Below are 18,891 nucleotides of genomic sequence, written 5' to 3' on the forward strand. Positions count from 1 at the left end.
ACCTTCCTCTGCAACCAGTGTCAGGATGACTGACTGGGGAGATGGTCATGAGGAAGAAGAGGCAGGAGACAGTGAAAGCACTGAATGAAAACAGAAACTCCTTTCTAGTCCCTCTTTGGTGACAGCTGACTTATTCACTGGTAACTTTTTCTCTTATCTTCTATTCTGTCTCACAGTTAACTTATCCTGTACTTTCTACTCTAAGGCCTCAAATCCTCAGTTTCACAGAAATGCTTCCTTCCAAGCTCCCAGGGCTCATGCTGCCCCATTCATCTACCTGTCTCTCCTTTTGCTTCCTCAAGTCTGTTTATCTCCTTGAAACTCTTTGTGTAAGTCAATTTTTCATCACTGTGACAAAATATCTGAGATAAACAACTTAAGGGAGGACAGGTTTATTTTGGCTCATGGATTCAGAGGTTTCAGTCCATGGCTGGCTGGTTCCATTGCTCTTAGGCCTGTGGCAAGGCAGAAATACGGTGGCAAAAGGGCATGGTGGAGAAAAGCTATTCGTTTTATGAGAGCCAGGAAGTAAAGAGGGAGGAAGAAGGACCAGGACAAGGTACACTGTTCAAGGGCTCACCTTCAGTGACCTATTTGCTCCAAGTAAACCCCACCTCCTAGTTTCTACCAATTCCCAAAGATGCCATTAAATTGTGGATCCAACAATGGATTAACCCATTGATTGGGTCAGAGCTTTACGATCCAATCACTCCCCAAAGCCCCACTGAGCATGCATTGGGACCAAGCCTTCAACCCAAGAATTTATGGGGGTAACAGTTCACATCCAAACCACAGCACATTTACTCCCTTGCTCCTAAAATCTACTCTTTCTTCTGTGAGGCAGGGGCCTATCAGCTCTTAGCACCCTTACAATACTTAATGTTAAAGAACAACAAAAAAAATGAAACAACTAAACCTCGAGTTTGTTATTTTAATATCCTGTGACAACATTAGATAGGAAATCAGAATTTTGATTATATATTAAGCAGCACTTTTTTCAAAACTGTAAAATACAAGTGGAACTAGAGCTTTCCACTACGTGAGGGGAAAAGTCTCTAACACATTTAGAAAAGCTTTCTTCATGACACTTCTTTTCATCATTTTCTAAGGATTTTCTTCCTCTTCTTTCAACAAGGGAATCTCACTAACAGCACAGACTGAAGAGCGGGTTCTGGTACAGTAGTTTACCTGGAGCTGTAACACCACAATCGTTTAAATAGCATGAAATTAGTGCTGTAGCTCTAAAAAAAAAATTCTATAAATGTACATAATTTGCAAACAATTAAACAAATGTTTTGATGGTACATGACATTGGACAGTTGTCCAAATCTACAGAATGATCAGTAAGAGGGCGAGCTCTGATGTAAACTATGGACACTGGGTGACAATGATGTGACACTGTAGGTTCATTGATTGTAACAAACCAGCACTCCTGCTGGGAATGCTGACTGTGAAGGGGAGCTGTGCATGTGAAGGGGTGGAGTGGGATCCTATGGGATATCTCTGTTCTATTTTCCTCTCCATTTTGCTGTGAAACTAAGACTGCTTAAAAAAACAGTCATTGACTGGGTGTGGTGGCTAACACTTATAATCCTAATTACTGGGGAGGCAGAGATTAGGAGGCTCAAGGTTCAATGCTAGCCAGGCAAAATAGTTACTGAGACCCCCCATCTCAACCAATAAAAGTGGGCACGGTGACACACACACCCGTCATCCTTGTTCCTAGGAGTCATAGTTAGGAGGACTATGGGCATAGATGTAAGACCCTACCCAAAAAATAACTAAAGCAAAAAGGAGTAGGGGCATGGCTCAAGTTGTACAGCACCTGCCTACTAAGCACAAGGCCCTGACTTCAAATCCCATTACCACAAAACAAGATTGTTTTAAAGTCTTAAATAATGCTTTGAAGACGCAGACTTGTATTATTCATTCCTGGCTCTGAGCATCCAGCTCTGTGTGTGGACTGGCCTGGGACACAGATTTGGGGACCAGGCTGCCTGGGTTTGAGTATCTGCTATTCCATATCCACCCTGTCAGAATCTGGGCCTACTGCAGTATAACAGGAGGATCTTTTATTGGATTTTAGTGATTATCATTTTTATTTGTTAATATTTGTCAACCTGTGAGTGGATAGGGGAAAAAAGTTGGACCAAGTCTAAAAGAAAATCAGGAATTAGAAAATTTTAAATTGGTTTAAAAATGGTAAAATAAAATAAAAACAATAAGTATGAAGAAGAAAAAAAATTGGTTTAAAAAGTTTTCCACGCATATATATGCTGGTAATTTACTCCTAAAATATCCATTTACTATGTCTTTGACTCCCTCAACATCTGTGGGAAGCATCCACACACACATTTCAAGTGTAAAGATAAAGCATGGTGATTGCTATACCTGGGAGGCAAATATAAACGACACACTCTTGTGGTTTCACAGGGTGGGTGCTGTGGCCAGAGACTGGTTTCTCCAGAGTGTGTGTGTATGTGTGTAACTTTTGGAATTACAGGACAGACTAACATCATTGTCTACTTTGGGCATGGACTTTAACTTTTTCACATGTAATAGCAATAGTTATCAAGCAAAAAGCCCGTTACTTATTACTGGTCCCTGTTTTTTCAGATCTAAAGATACTGAGGTACAAAGAAAGGAAGTCACAGTAACCAAATGGAAGACTGAAGATTCAAACACAGGCAGTCTGGCTCCCAATTCTGCACTCCTAACCCCTGCACCACCCTTCTCTCGTGGATCACTATGAACTAGAAGACAATATCACCTTTGCAGATGGTAACGCTTGCCCTCCTCCCAAAGGCTCCTAAGGCAGGAAGGGTTCTTTCTTACATCAGTCTAATGTACGTCACTGTGTATAACTCCAACATCTAAAAAAACCAATAGTTCAGTCTATTTCTAACCAGGTTGATGTGCAGACCTACTGCCTGCAAATTGCCTACTTAAAAAGGAAAATGTTTTGATAGAGTTATTTCCTGTCACCTGCAGGAATTATTGTCACTACAAATGTGTTCATATGTGCATATACAGGTCATGCCATACGAACTGTCTTAATATTCCCACACCAAGAGAATAGAGAGGGACTGGTGGAATGGCTCAAGTGGTAGAGTGACTGACTAGCAAGCGTGAGGCCCTGAGTTCAAACCCCAGTACTGCTAAAAACGAAAGAACATACTGGTAAGAGAGTAGAGAGAAAGTTCTTTAAACTAGATAATGTCCAAATCAGAAATGTAAACTGCATTCCTCTCTTTTCACCAGGAAGGGACATTTCAGCACTTACTAACCACTAAGCTGATACTGTATGCCACATATTTGAAAGAAGTTTCTCTATAAATCACTTCTTGGGGTGGAAAAGACAACAAGAAAATTGAATACTTCCCTAAGAGAAAGGAAGGCCTGTCATAGGCACTGACAGTGAGCAGTGGAAGGTCATTTTTTTCTTGGTCTCTGGCCTCTGTCTGGAGGATCCACATAAAGACATATCTTGCACCCATTTTGGTGCATGATGGGAGTCATCATCCAGATATTAAAAGCAGTAGCATCCATCCTCTAGGAGTTAGTCTTCCATATCTTCCGATTGTAAAGATGCTTTGTAGTCAACCCTTAGCGAAGTCCAACAACTGCAAGTGTGTAAATGAACATGCTACATTTCACTTATACTTTAGGCACTTAAGCTCAGAAAGATTATTTGTCCTATTTAATTTTTTTTTTTCAGCCATGGAGTTTGAACTCAGGGCTTCATGCTTGCTAGACAGGTGCTCTACCACTTGAGTCACATCCCCAGCCCAATTTTGTGTTATTTAAAAAAAAATATTTAGTGCACTAAACACATAATTATTTCTAGTGATTCTATAGCCTTTCTTTGGAAAACATTTTTGAATTTTTGCCAACCATCACAATATACACATTGGGATTAGTTTACTGGCAGACAGACATAAAACTAAAAGAATAATGAAGAAGAAATAAGGTGCTGGGAAAAAACCGTATGATGGGTGTGCTGGGAACTAATGATTACCACATAATAATACCTTAGCCTTTTAATACTGCAACAATAACAGTGGGTTATGTTTGAATGGCTTCCTACATCTGCTTCCCCCTGAAGTGCGTTTGCACTTTCTCTTTCTCTTATATTTACACCATCCCCATGAAGGAAAATGGGACAAGTTCATTCTAATTTATAGAAAGTTACATAGTGAATAAAATGCCTAAACCTGGAGCCAACATCTTGATTCTCAGTTCAGTGTTCCATGCGGAACAGAATCCTGTGACTTGTTCTATAACAGCCTAGTTACCATCAGGACAGACCTCGAAAATATCTGTCGCCCCCATCGCATGCACCTCTGAATGGCTGCTGGCGTGTCCCCTGGCCACTTGCATCTCTGGGCATCATTACACTTGTACCCTGGCTAGACCAGACTTCCAGGAATTTGTAGGATGTAAACAGATTTAATCTTCAGGGGTATCCGGACTTCATGTCATAAATAAGTAAATACAATTCGAGTAGAAAATGTCACAAATCACCTTTTAGTAAAGAGTGCAATAGCTAGTAATTTTTAAAATTAATTTTCCAATGCATCCCACTATTAGAAGTCATGACTAAGTTACTTGCTTTGTAAATAGATTGGCTAAAACTAACACCTGTGTTTTACAGGCTGGTGTGCACTGACTATGTAATGGACTTAGGTGTCTTGAAAGGCTACTAAAAACAAAAAGGACAGAAAATTAAATATTGTCATGAAAATGTGGGAATTTCTCATAGTGCTGACAAATTGGGACCATTTTAGTCACTTTAATTTTAAGATAATCATCCTTTCTCAAAGACCCTGAAGCCAAATTACTGTTCATTTAAAAACACAAGTAGCAGAAATCACTGAAGTTTAATTATTTTACCATCTACCAAAAAAGGATTCCTTTAAAATGTGCCTCTTTCGCCGGGCACCTAGCGTCTTAGGAAGCAGAGATCAGGAGACTGTGGTTCAAAGTCAGCCCAGGCAAATAGTCTGTGTGACCCTATCTCAAAAATACCCAACACATAAAAGGGCTGGTGGATGGCTCAAGTGGTAGACTGTCTAGCAAGTGTGAGGCCCTGAGTTCAAACCCCAATACCACCACCAAAAAATAAAAAAAGTGCCTCTTTCTATTTTGACAGTCAAATCCAAAGCAGTTCTCAGACATACTTGTGTCCTGTACATCACAGCTTCCTCTCCTCCCTAGATTACGATGTAAGGTTCCCTAGTAATGAGAGCAAAGTCATTAGGCAAATATGGTTCCCACTGTAATCCAATTTGATTTCACATTTGTATGCAATCTACCAGAGTTCCTGACCCCGACTACGTACATACGCCTGAAGACCAGTGCCTCCCCCAGAAAGAGCTCTGTCTGCAAATTCTCAAGGTACAGGTGCCTATATATAGGCCGGCATACAGTGTCTCTGTTCTACCACAATAAGCACGTGGAAAAACCCTCGACCAATGGCTTGTTTCTTTCAAGCTCTATTAATGCAATAATGATAAATCTTAATAACAAGATTTGACCTTTCCACCTAAGTAATCTGGGGATGGCTTCTTCAAAAGTCTAGCCATCTTTATAATTATGATGTACTCCTGCAAAATCGAAGCAGATAAGGAAGTCATATCAGGATACCATTAAGAGAAGGAGCCTAAAATTGAACATATTTGTCACCAGAACCAGAAACTCAAGATCAACACATCAAATGCCCCTTCTGGAAGCAGAATTCCTCAGTCCTACAAACGCTCTAACACGGCACAAAGCAGCATTTCTTTCCACTGAGGGGTATATTCTCTTTTAACCTCACTGTGCCATTCAAAATTATCCTACAAAAATGGGCACCAAATTAAAACATTTGGTCTGATAACAAATTGTGTAATGACATTCTATTGCTTTAACTTCAATATGTTGAAGAACAGGGACATTTTTTCTCCCCTAAACTGTGGCTTAGTGATTGTAGACCAGTGTGGGCCATTTGGGCACTGGCTGGGATGATTTTGCACTTCTTACCTGTCTTCAGGGTTTCCAGGGACACTGTGTGACTAGGGCCCCTTAGACCCTCCCTAAGAAACATCACAGCAAAGATTTACAGAGAACCTAACACATGGTTCTCAGCACAGAACGAGACTATTGTTGTATGACCTGATTTCATTTCAGTGATTGTCCCAGTAAAAATGACATCATCCCATTCTTTTTTCTTGACTGCCCCTTGTGCATGACCCCCCAACCCCCACCTTCAACATCGTTAAACTGCATACTCCAGTGAGGAGAACAGCTATTTTCCTCTTAACTTCCTGCCTGGATGTATCATTATGGCAAGAGTCATAACAGTTTTCCTCTGGTCAGTCAACATTCCTGCAGTTTGCTTTCTCATCAAATCAAACAAAGCACCATTCTGTTGGCAGCCAAAGCATACTGCAAGGTATCCTTGCTCAGTGCTGGGACTGGACTTGGTCACAGGAGCACACAGAGGAGCCAGCTAAAGACGGCACAACCTGATGATATCATGCCATTGGCATTTGATATTTTCTTTAAACCCAAAGCCTGGCAGTAAAGCTCTTGCTTAGGGCGCAGAAGGCCCTGGGTTCCATTTTCAGCATGGCAAAACAAAAGCCAGAAAATCTCACCAAGTCACTGTCTTTAAGGGTGTAGTGTTTAAACAGACCCATTTAATACACAGGTATGTGAAAATGTCTGTGCTTTTCCATACTAATCCTTGTTTATTGCTTAGAACTGTGTTGAAGACATATGACAACAAAGGGAGTCTCAAAATGAGGGTTGGGGTGTGGCTCAGGTGGTAGAATGCCTGCCTAGCAAGCATAAGGCCTGAGTTCAAACTCAACAGCTCCAAAGTTAGTCTTGAGAGGTAAGAAGATGGGTGCAGGAATACATGCTAATTTAGAATATCTATCTGAAGAACGGTACCGACTGTGCTTTGAAGTGTTACCTCTTGCAGAGAAAAAGCAGACGCAACTTACATGTCCCATAACCATGTGAAAGAACACAACACACATATTTAAAAGAACCATAAAGGGCTGGAGGCGTGGCTAAAATGCTAGAGTGCCTGTTTAGCAAGTACAAGGTCATAATTTATTTTGAAAATAAAAAAAATGAAAAACAGAATTATGAAGATGATGCAGAAACTATAAACTGGTTTTGCTATAAAGATAGGAAAAGAAAAATCAGAATGAAATTCTATGTTCACTGTGTTTCCAACTATGTAAAATATTAACTACAATTGTAAAATTGTTGCTGTTGGAGTTGGAAATGAAACTCAGTGATGCACTTCCCCAGCACGTGGGAATGGGGGGGTGTAAATAAATATAATTAAAATTAAATTATTGCTTTTGGGGCTCAAATGAAAGAGTGCCTGCCTAGCAACCATGAGGCCCAGAGTTCAAACTCCAGTACCACTACCATCCCCCAAAAAACTGCTCCTTTTGTAGTTCAGAAATAACTCACAAAACAGCAATTTTTTTATTATTCAGTTTGGTATATATTTACACAGAAAAGACTGATTGGCTTGAGTTGTGTGTGGCTTTTTTTAAAAAAAGAACTCTTAAAGAACTTTGTTGGGCAGCTATTACATTGTTTTACCATGAATACATACTTTGAAATGATGTTAGTGTTCCAATGCTCACACAATGCAAAAGCGTCAGCTTCATCCACAGCACCCTGAACTGAGACCTTTATGCTCCACAGCAAGCTTTAAATGCTTACTAGATATCAAGATGAATAATTTTAATGGCTTTTAGGGTCCACACCTAATATTAATTCCTATTATATATAAATGGTAGATAATTTTAAAGTCACTTAACTTTAAAATATTAAATTTGATTTATGATATTATTTAAAAATAAAATACCAGCTAAGCTCAGCTAAGGCATGCACTGAAGATAAAATATTCCATCCCAAATGGGCATCAGCAGGGTGAGGCAAAGACTTAATTGCCTTACAAACACCACGGGCACTGTTCTCAGTTATCCCATCTGTGTGCACCAAACCTTGTCCCACAGTGCAATATTAGAGTGCAGAAGGGACAATACCAGCCATTCATATTTTGGCAGGTGTATTAAGGCTGAAAACCAGGCTCCACAAAAGTTAGCAATCTGTTCCACAGGTGTGATTTTTGATGAGAGCCCTGAAACTCTTCCCGAAGCAGAGAGATTTAATTGTCCTTGTGGTATCTTGTATATGAATGCAACCTATCCATCCTTGGAACAAGACACAGTCTTCAGATAACCCAACAGACAAGAGATGCTTGAGATCAACCTACAGTATCTCCTGGTTCTGTTGCTTGGGCCATGCTGAGTTCAAAGAATTACAAATAAGCAGTTCTTTTTATACTTTTGCAGAGCTGGGCATTGAACCCAGGACCTTGTGTATGCTAGGCAAGTAAGTACCAATGAATTACATCTGCAGCCCAAGCAATTCTTAAAGCTAGGAAAATATTAAGTGAAAGAACATTATACTCAGATGATATGAGCAGAGAGGCAGTGAAAAACACACAGGGCAGCATTCTAGATCCAGATGGTCCAGTAAAGTAGTCCTTATTTTATAAACCCAACTGCTGAAACACATACTAAAAGGACCTGTTTCTTTCTACAGAATTTACTGGGTAGGAGGACCATGGGGATGTGAATGCAGATGTGGTGATGGGAAGTGACTCAGCTGCTTATCTAATCCAACTCAAACGATGGAGGGGCAAAGGTCTCTGAAGCCAGTGGCCAGTCAGAAATTAAATTTGAATTTTCCAGCCCAAAAATGGAAAAAGAAATCAGAGCCAGCTCTCACAGGGAGTCCACAGATTGTTAAGAAACAAGTGTCCTGAGTGTTAAATTTGAGCAAGTGACTCTGATCTAATATTAGAGAAAACACTATTTCTTTTGCCATAATAAGAATATCCTGGAAAAAGGAATATGGATATAACACATAAAGGGGTGAAATTACAAAATAAGATCAAGAGTTCCAGATATTAAACCTGGAACTCTAGAAAAGTAGCCTTTTCACAACACAAAAGAAATAAAGTCAGCTGCTTTGGGACATCAGGTTTTCAGTGGTCTCTTGGGAAGTAGAAGGGCAGATGACTCCAGTGTTAAGGCTTTCCAGCTCTTGTGTAGTTAATTTTCAATGTATCACAGCAGAGGCCAACCTCTTTCTTTCCCACAGAAAAACTAATGCACTGGGCTGGAGGTTCATAAGAAACATTTGGCAAATTGACTCAAGAAGATAAAGAACACTAATGAAGTCACAATTCCATCTGTTAAACTTATTCCTAGACATAACTTTTCTAGTTTCCGTTTTCAAATGTTTTCCTCTCCTGTTTGCAGGTTTTGTTTGTTTATTTTGTTTTGGTTTTGAGACAGGGTCTTGCTATCTAGCTCTGACTGGCTAGGAACTCATCACACACCGCAGGTTGGCCTTAAACTCACAATCTTCCTGCCTAAGCCTCCTGAGTACTGAGGCAGGAGCCATTATGCCCAGATCTATTTGCAGTTTTGAAATAAGGAGAGCTCCCTTTCAACTTGTCTTCTTGTATTATTAATTCAGCTAGTGGGTAACAAGCATCCATCACAGTGGAGTAACCCACCTTTTATGGTGGTATGCTTGGCCACCTGAAGACAAAGCCCCAAGAAAGAGAAAGTTGTCATGCTTATGATTTCATCCCAAAGCAGTCACCTTAGATGCTCAGACACATCCAGCCAGGACCCTTCTTCACTTGGTATTTGTAGAATGAAGACAAAATTTTTCATTGCTAAATATTAGGAGTTTCTGGGCAAAACAGTCTTCAAAAGACAAACCAGCAATTCAGGGCAGACTTGAATGTTTTGTTCTGTTTTTGTTTTTTGTGTGAGGTTCGTGAACTTTTGGTGACTAGAGGACAGGTTCCAAACCAGCCTAGGCCAACACAAGGCTTAGAAGGAAAATCAAGCAAAGGCAATGGTGTTTAAGACTAGCAATTGAAACCAAAAGACCTCAACAGTTTCCACTGCATTGGTTTTGGTTGGGGTACAGTTGACATTTGAGAAAAGCCTCATGGAGTATAAACTCACATAAACCCAACTCCTGAGAAAGTTTTTGAAACCAAGGTCACGTTGCTGAAGTTGGGCTCAGCAACTCTCTCAACTCCCGCAACAGTCTAGGTACTAATATTTACCTTCCATGGCAAAAAACTGTACAGACAAGCTGTGCACAAGTCAAGTGAGAGCCGTGTAGTTGTCACTTCTGGCACTATGCTGTGATGACAGAGAGTGGCTGGCCAGCCACTCAGTGCCCTCAAATCCCCTCACCCAAGTTCCCGAATAGCTCCAAATGTTAATAAATTCAGATGATTCTTTCGATGAACATTTTTTCTGATGGTTCTTGTGACATTCCCAAGAACTGATGTCCTGATATGGCCTGCCAACTGTAAGGCCCCTTTTAGCTCCCTAGGCCAAGATGAAGAATCCTTAGGAAGTATTAGACTACTGGCTCCCCCTATAGGAGGAGGAGGCATTCTCCCCTTCAAGTGACAGAATGTTCAGATGGCCCTTGGTTCAATTAATTAAGAGATAAAAATTTGGCCGGGCGCTGGTGGCTCACACCTGTAATCCTAGCTACTCAGGAAGCAGAGATCAGGAAGATCGAGGTTTGAAGCCCGCCCAGACAAACAGTTCACAAGACCCTATCTCAAAAAAACCCGTCACAAAAAATGGGCTGGTGGAGTGGCTTAAGGTGAAGGCCCTGAGTTGAATCCGCAGTATTGCCAAAAAAAAAAAAAAAAAAGAGAGAGAGATTAAAAGTTTGAAATGAGTACCTTTGAAGACTGTCTGCAATTATTCTGCCGTGAAGAACCTGCATCTCATTTGTGAAATTCGCCTTCTCCAATTGACGATGGGAGGCCGTCACACCTACAATGGAGAAGAGCAAAAGGGCTGTCAGTTTCATTTTCTCAGCCATTTCTCTCACCTTTCAGATGGGGCCCTTTCAGAGCCTCAAAAGGAGAATATCATTGGTAATAAGTCTTCAAATTTCATCAGAACTGATCTGCCGATCACTCGTTAGCATCTTTGAAGCACTGTGGGTGAGTCAGTTTCCATTTTGACCCCCTCTTCATCAAGGGAAAGACTTTCCATTAGATTCACCTCATATTATTCTTTGCCTGAGTTTCATAGAACCAATAAAGAAGAGTTTCTTTTTAAAAGTTTACAAAATGTTCCAAGTTTAAAGGTTGAGTGATATTTAATTTCTGGCTGTGGGATCTATTTTAAAGGAAAATGCACTGAATCATAGAATCTTTAAAAGTTCTGCAAACTATTATTTGATGAGTAGCAAAGCAAGCATTTACAAGTGGTTAAATGTGTTTGTATTCTTCATTTATGACAGTTGAAAAATGTGACTAAAATAAATAAAGCTACTTTGAATAAGAAGAAACACCCATTTTTAATGCATTACTTCACAAAGCAATTTTGCTGTGTGTAATTATGTATGCACATTGAGATTCCCTGAAGTAAAAATTTACATTTGAGGGGTTGGGGGCGTAGCTCAGTGGTACAGCACACTTAGCATGTACAAGGCTGTGGGTTCAATCTCCAGCATCAAAAACAAACAAGCAAACAAAATTTGAATGTGATGCTAAAAGATCTAGCTGTGGTCAGGTCGACATAGCCTCATGTTGAAATGACGCTCCTTTTTCTGACACTGTTCTGAATCTGCTCTGGTAGGCAGCAGATTCTGGAATTAGATGTCTGAATTCTGGGCTGCACAGTCACTGGCTAGATGAGCCTGAGCAAGAACTCACTTTCTTTATGCCTCAGTATACTCTGAAAACTGAGGTGAAAAATGGTCTCTACTCTGTAGGAATGATGTGAGGGATTGTATGAGAACAGCCATGTGAAAAAGTCTGAAGAGTTCCTGGCACAAAATAAGAGTTCAATAAACACTGGCAGACATTACATGGGTTGGGCTGTTTTTAAAACCAGTTAACAAACATACTTCTCCTGTATATTTGCAATGAAAAGACACTCTGGGAGGCACAGACGTAGCTCAGTGGTACAGAGCTTGCCTAACATGCACTAGGCCCTGGATTTGATCCCCAGAAGAGAGAGAGAAGAGACAGAGAGGAAGGAAGAAAGGAAGGGAAGAAGGGAGGGAGGGGCCCACCATAGTTCACAGTTCCATAACCTCCACCCCGGGAAATATCTTGTCTGGATCTTTCTGCATGTGTGCCCACTTGTGAAGGCTCATTACAAGTAGAAGTGGTACTAAATACTCAATAGAAATTTGTTTCATTAAAATATTTCTTTTTTATCCAATTTCATTAATGAATACCTGGTTAAAACAAATTTAATTTTTAGTTTCAGCAAAGCAGCAGCATCTGGCAAATAGAATTTATAATATTAACTGGAATATTATTACTTTATGGTTTTGTTCATATTTAATTAGTGAGTTATTTGGAGGCTTTAATGATATAAACACAGCTATACAAGCCAGGCGCCTGTGGCTCACGTCTGTAATCCCAGCTACTTGTGAGGCAGAGATCAGGAGGATTGTGGTTCTTAGCCAACCGAGGCAAATAGTTCCCAAGACCCTCTCTTGAAAATACCCAACATGAGAAATGGCTGGCGGAGTGGTTCAAGTGGTAGAGTACCTGCCTAGCAAGGGTGCGGCCCTGAGTTCAAACCCCAGTACCACCCCAAAAAAGTTTGCTCTTCATCTCTGCTCTCGTCACCGTGGCCCATGATGGTGGTATCCTTTGGCCATGTTTTTAATATTGCTCAGAATGAGGATCGTATCTTGGGCTTTATCTCTGTCTTGTACACTAATCGTGATGTGACCCCAGTAACCACTAGGCAGTCACTAAGCATCACTGGATAGTCAGTGTTGGAGTCAACGATTGATCCTTCCTTGATTTTAAAGTTTATTCAAGTTTTGGCTAAAAATATGTGAGATTCTGAGTGGCTCCTCAAGGAGGAATAATTTGTCAGGCCACAGCCCTGAAACTGGGCCACCTGAGCCACACAAACTTGAATGGACCAGGAATTCAGTGATTTGCTGTGGGTCATTTACCCCTTCCCATTGTTTAAGTCAAACATGATATTTTCTGTAAGCAGTAACTGGATGGAAGACTCAGATGTGTGTGGGGTGGGGGGAGGGGTGGCGGGTAAAGAAAGAGAAAAGGGAGAAAGATAGAGTTCATATGAGTTTCACTCTTTCTATTCCTAAAACAAAAGGGTAGACTTGGTAGATTGGAAGACCTCTGAAATTCCTTTTTGCTCCAGAAGTCTATAAAATATTGGCATATATGCCTATTAATTTGAAATTACCATCCATGAATAAGTATGGGTGGGTGCCAAAATTTCACCTGTTGATAGTCCATTGGCAAGTTAAGCTTGCTAGTTTAACAGCTGTACTTGAAAAAGTTTGGATTGGCTTCTCTACATCAGTGTTATTGCACTTAGTGCTTATGAATTTCTGCTATAAAGCAACTACATGGTGGAACTCAACTCTCTTGGCTTTCTCAGTTGTTCAGAAATTGAGCTGCATTTCCTGGCTCTCAACTTCATAAACTCATCAGATTTTGCTGCAGACAAATGTCATTAAAATAACAGTTCTCCCTGGAAAACACTAGCACCATTCATAGTTACTGAAGTGCTGGAACAGTAATGGATATCTTTATACTGTGAACTGGAGGTATTTTCCTAAACCAGACACATACGCACATTTAAAGGTAAAGGGTGAGTTTGCTTAAGCAGTCGCCCTTTAAATCTCCTCTGAGTGGCTTTCTTCTTGCTGCTGAACTGCATTCTGCCTTCACTCCCTTCGCCTTGGAACGTAATAACCAGTTCCAAACTGCTTTCCCTAAAGGATGCTTGGAAGGTCCAAAATGTCCTCATTAGAAAACTTGCGCTGAACCACAGAAATCTTGCCATTGTGGACGGTGCATGCACGTGGGACTGTTACTTCAGCACAATGACATGAGACCAGAAAACATGCGAGCAGGAAGCCAAACCCAAGAGAGAGTTGGGGACCTTCCAGTTTTCATGGAGCTCAGAAATGAAGCAAAATCCAGCAGCCCTCTGAACTCAGGTGTCTGGGGACCTCACCTCTGTGACCCAGCCACTCTTCAAACATTGTGTAGGCAACACAGTGGCTCAGGCAGCACCCAAACTGGAATAAATCATCTGTCGGCAAACCCAAAAAGATCATGAAGAGTGTTTCAATTACTTAGGGTGCCAAGACTTTAAATGGTTTGAGTAACCTAAATGTGGAATGGCTGGCTACACATACAGAAACCTATCATGTTCCTCATCCTTCCAGCTGATGCTAAAGGGAACCCCCAAACATTACCTTGCTCCTTCTTTAAATAACAAACACTCCTCATGTGTAAATCGTCTTTCTCTGAAGTATATATTTGGTGATTATACTGCATAGCTGAGATATTAATCGTTTCTTTTGGGTAGTCAGTCAGTTTTTAATTTCAATACTGAGGATGGAGCCCAAGGCCTTGTACATGCTAGGCAAGCTCTCTATCACCGATCCACAGTCTCAGCTCTGTAGTCTTCTTTTTTTAATGGCAAAAGCATTTTTGGCAAAAATAGGAACATTTTTCATAATTTCAAGTTCAGATCGGGGTTTGGGATATAGCTCCATGGTAGAGTGCCTGCCAAGCCTGTGCAAGGCCCTGGGTTCAATTCTAGCACCACAAAAAAATAAAAGTTAATTTCTAAAATTTGGTGAATTTTGAGGTGAACCTTCAGAAGCCTACTGGAATTCAGATAACAACCAAATACTATCTGGATGTGATGAAATTTTTTATAGTTAGAGGTAGAAATAGCTCCTGAAATCTGTTTTTAAGTCTGTCTCTAGAAAGAAATATTATACAAGTTTGCGAGATGAGCCATAATGTCTGGAGCTAATCAATGGCATTTCCTCTGAAGTGTTCAGGTGGGTAAGAGCTTTGAGATCCGGGAAATCCGAGAGAGGCTTAGTCATAGAAGATTGTTCTGAGCTTAAAAAAGGTGAAAGGCTAGAAGAAAAGCAAGGTTATCATGTAATCAGACCCCACACATTTAAAAGTCACAGCTTCCTGTCTGCTAATCAGATTTGCCATTCATTCAAAATGTTAAAATTCTCCCAGTTGTCATCTTTTAAAAATTTGCGAATGTCACCCACCCCTCCTCAGTAAACAAGCACTATTCTGAAGTATGGGAGGAATTCATGGGTCATACAGGAAGAATGAAATGGTTGTAGGTGACCTAAGAGCCAGATAAGAAACTACCTGCTTTGCTTGAGTCTGAGTGGGTTCCCTAGTTCAAGGAAGTGAAAAAATCTCTGCTAAAAACTAAAAGAACTTAATGAGTAAGTATTAATACTTTACAAAGCTTTCTACTCTGCTCATTTCTGAGGGCTCAGTGGAAGTAAAAATCACTCTCTCTTTTAGGGTACACAGGGCAATACCATCTAGACATGGCCTGTCGAAAAGTTAATGAGAAGCAAATCCACCTGACAGACAGTAGGAACGCAAGATTAATGCCAGGGCTAGAGGCATGGCTCAAGTGGTAGAGCGCCTGTCTAAGCATGAGACCCTGAATTCAAACCCCAGTATCACCAAAAAAAACAAGCTCAGATATTTGAGGGCCATAGAACATAAGAGGGATATCTTAGTCTTCGCTTTTCTCCTCAAAATTTCAAAGAGAAAAAAAATCTGGCTGTAATTATTTACTTATTTATTTTTGAGAGTCTTGCTATATAGCCCAGGCTGGCCTTGAACTCATGATCCTACTGCCTCAGCCTCCCAAGTACTGGGAATACATATATGTGCCACCACATCTGGCTAATTTTATATTTTAAAAAAAAATCTTTATATTTTTACTAAATGTTGCAGTCTAACCTCTTATTGACATCACAATCTGACATCCTAATGAGCTCTTATCTTCTTCTATAAGGACCTCCTCTTGTTCTATGGTATTCCATTATAGCTCCCTTTTTGCCCAAACCTAAAACTAATATTATAAAGGTTTCTTGTCTCTTCCTTCTATTCATCCAGTCCCAAGTCAAGAATGTTCTACCTTGCCTGGCACCAGTGCCTCACACCTGTAATCCTAAATTCTCAGGAGGCAGAGATCAGGCCAATGGCAGTTGGAAGCTGGCCCCAGCAAATAGTTCCTGAGACCCTATTTCAGAAATACTGATCAGTAGCTGATCTTTTAATTGAATTAGCTAGAGTACAGAATTTAGGGATGACAGATCACTTTTAAACTTAGAGCTGAATGCAACTAGAATCCAGTCTTATTTCCAACTCTAATTATGTCTTAAGAGCCAGGGATAACTCGAAATTGAAATAGCATTTAAAGAGAATCTTAAAAAATGACATAATTTTAAGTTCCCATGTTTGTTAAATAATGAAAAAAATCATTGCAATGCAATCTGCAATTTGATATGAAATTTCTCCATTTGGTCCATTTTGGATATTATACATCACTGAGCACTAAACACCTACAACAAATCTAAGAGTTCAAGATAATTCAGTTATACACACACTATCGTATTCACATTCTATTATCTACTGTGTATTTATCTAAAGATAAAGACAATGGAGTTCAGTGGATTAATCACAGCACTTGCACTAAAAGCAAGACGACTTCTTTTTGTACCTCATAATCAATTTATATCCCTTAGTTTTTCTACCTGAATTAACGTTAAGGCAATAATTTTCTATTACTCATAATATAACAAGTTATAACCATGGTTTAATAAATGCAAATTATAATACAATTACTGCAAATAGAACTTGATTTTCTTGCTTTTTAGTAAATCACAGTTTCCACCTGCTAAGAAGTTGTATCTGTCCTATGTTATTCTAGAGTTTTAAATCCACTTTTGGCTGAAAGGCAATGTCTGAAAAAGTGACATGGCCCTAAGAATGCTGTGTGAGTGCAGCACTCTTTATAGGAACACAGCTTCCTATCAGGCCTTTGGAGTTTCCAGGGCTTGAACAGTGTCTGTCCGTGATTCTTCAGTATTAAACCCTTTGGCCACGCAGTGAAAAACTAAATAAAAACAAATATGCCCATTGTAGTTGCAGGGTTTTGTACAGTTGACAGAAGCCAGCACAATTTTCAATCCTACACTGAAAGATGGGATTTATGAAAAGAAACTTGCAACAATTGTATTTTACTGAAAAAGTGTGAGTATTTAAGGCAGAGAACCTGAAGATCACAGGTGTTGCAGCCTTTCTGGTGTTTAACAAGCCAGGTGAATAGCCGGGATTTCTCTCTGGAAGGGGTGTGTGTGTGTGTGTATGTGTACATGTGTGTGTACCTACGGCCAGACAGGACCAGAATGCCCTAAAACATAAGACCTAGGATGTCAATTTAAGCACTTCACCTGAATGTTACTTTGTTAAGTGAATTAACAACAGAAACTTCTTTCCCCTATTTTCCTTAGGAGGGACCAGATTGGGTGGAGAACTTTGGCCAGAAACACATTTTCCATCATGTAAGACTCGGAATGAGGGAGGATTCTTAGGAATAAATAACACCAAATGCACTAGGGCAGGAAGGAAAGTTTGTCTTCGTCCTTTTGAAAGCAAAAGTTAGAGCATCATACTTACAAAAGCCGCCTTCAAAATCTTCTCTAGAGAAAAAGCTCTGGGAACAGGGAGGAGGCAGAGGAGCAGAGATAAGGTGGCAGCGGGACTTCCTTCCTCCCGCAGAAGGGGAGAGTCATTGTTCCTTATCTGCCCTGACCTCGGAGGAGATCCGGGAGCCAGGAAGGCCTGCCCTCTGATCCTCACTGCCCTACCTCCTGCTCTCTGGGCCTCGGGTTTCCTATTTGCAGATTAAGCCGCGGGACCTGACAGCAGCCCCAAGATTCTTTAGGGACTGTCTGAGAAGTGCTCGCAAGATGCAGAAGGTTATATAAGCCCGCGTATTATTATCATCACACACCCCCATAGAACCAACGCTGCCAGACAAACAAAAGGCAGTTCCAAGAAGAGGAGGAGCAGAGGCAGAAGTTGCACTGGAGGTGAATTTCGGGACACTGCTGAACTGACTGGAAAAAAAAAAAAAAAGCAACTCCAACTCAATAAGTGTATGCAAACCTCGGCAAGCAAACAGGGCGCTGCGGCTGGCGGGCGGCGGGGAGGAGGGGCGGGAAGGGAGTCAAGGTTTCCAGGCGTGCGGTTCCGGATCCCCAGCACCCGGCACAGTAGCCGCCCGGGGGATGGAGTGGATGAGGAAGATGTGGTGTTTGGAAAGCCAGGCGTTCCAGAACCCAGTGCTTAGCAAACACTGATCTTTCTTAGACGGGGACCAGATGCTGGGGACTGTACTTCTTTTAATTCCCGTCTGTTGTTTTCCTCATCAGGGTTTGCAAGGAGGTTTCCTGTGACCTGCTGAATTCTGATCTGTGCTCTTTTCTCTGTGGGAGCAACAAGCCCAGCCTGGGTCATCTGAGAAAGTTCTGTTAACTCTGAGCACCAGGTTTTTCCAGCCACCGCACCCTCACTTGCTGCTGTGTTGTCTTTAGAAGATTATTATCCTGCCTTGCTCTTGGTTCTGGTCCCCACCATGTAAAGCAATTCCCCATCCTGGCATTCAAAGCCCACAATTTTTGTCTGCACACTAATTTCCCACTTCCCATCCGCCCTCAGCATCACTTACCCCAAGCACATTAGAATATGATTCATTCTCTAAAGTTTCTCCATTTCCTAGCCTCACTCACTCAACATCCCCCCCCTCTCCGGCAGGGCTCCCTCTCCCCACACAAAACAAAACAAAAACTCTTTCCCCAAATTCCCCTCTTGCCTCCCTGTTGACCCTGCTTTTTGCTGTGGTCATTCTTCATGGGTTTTGGGATCTTGTGCTGTTCTTTTTGGTGGCCTTGGGCAGGGCT

The 18,891-nt window shown here is 40.9% G+C and overlaps 1 protein-coding gene across 17 annotated transcripts in view; it reads right to left on the reverse strand.

The window, feature by feature from the left end:
- Positions 1-18,891, reverse strand: part of Sulf1 (sulfatase 1) — a 154,989-nt gene that overhangs the window by 110,938 nt on the left and 25,160 nt on the right. For 13 of the 17 annotated variants that reach the window (XM_020182619.2, XM_074068557.1, XM_074068559.1 and 10 more), the window contains one exon: positions 10,808-10,901. The gene's annotated coding sequence lies outside the window, so the exon portion shown is untranslated. Of the gene's footprint in view, positions 1-10,807; positions 10,902-17,605; positions 18,022-18,891 lie in introns of those variants that run through there. The other 4 variants (XM_020182644.2, XM_074068553.1, XM_074068550.1 and 1 more) reach the window with 2 other exon arrangements.

Source organism: Castor canadensis, chromosome 3 (genome assembly GCF_047511655.1).
Source record: "Castor canadensis chromosome 3, mCasCan1.hap1v2, whole genome shotgun sequence".
NCBI classification, from domain to species: Eukaryota; Metazoa; Chordata; class Mammalia; order Rodentia; family Castoridae; genus Castor; species Castor canadensis.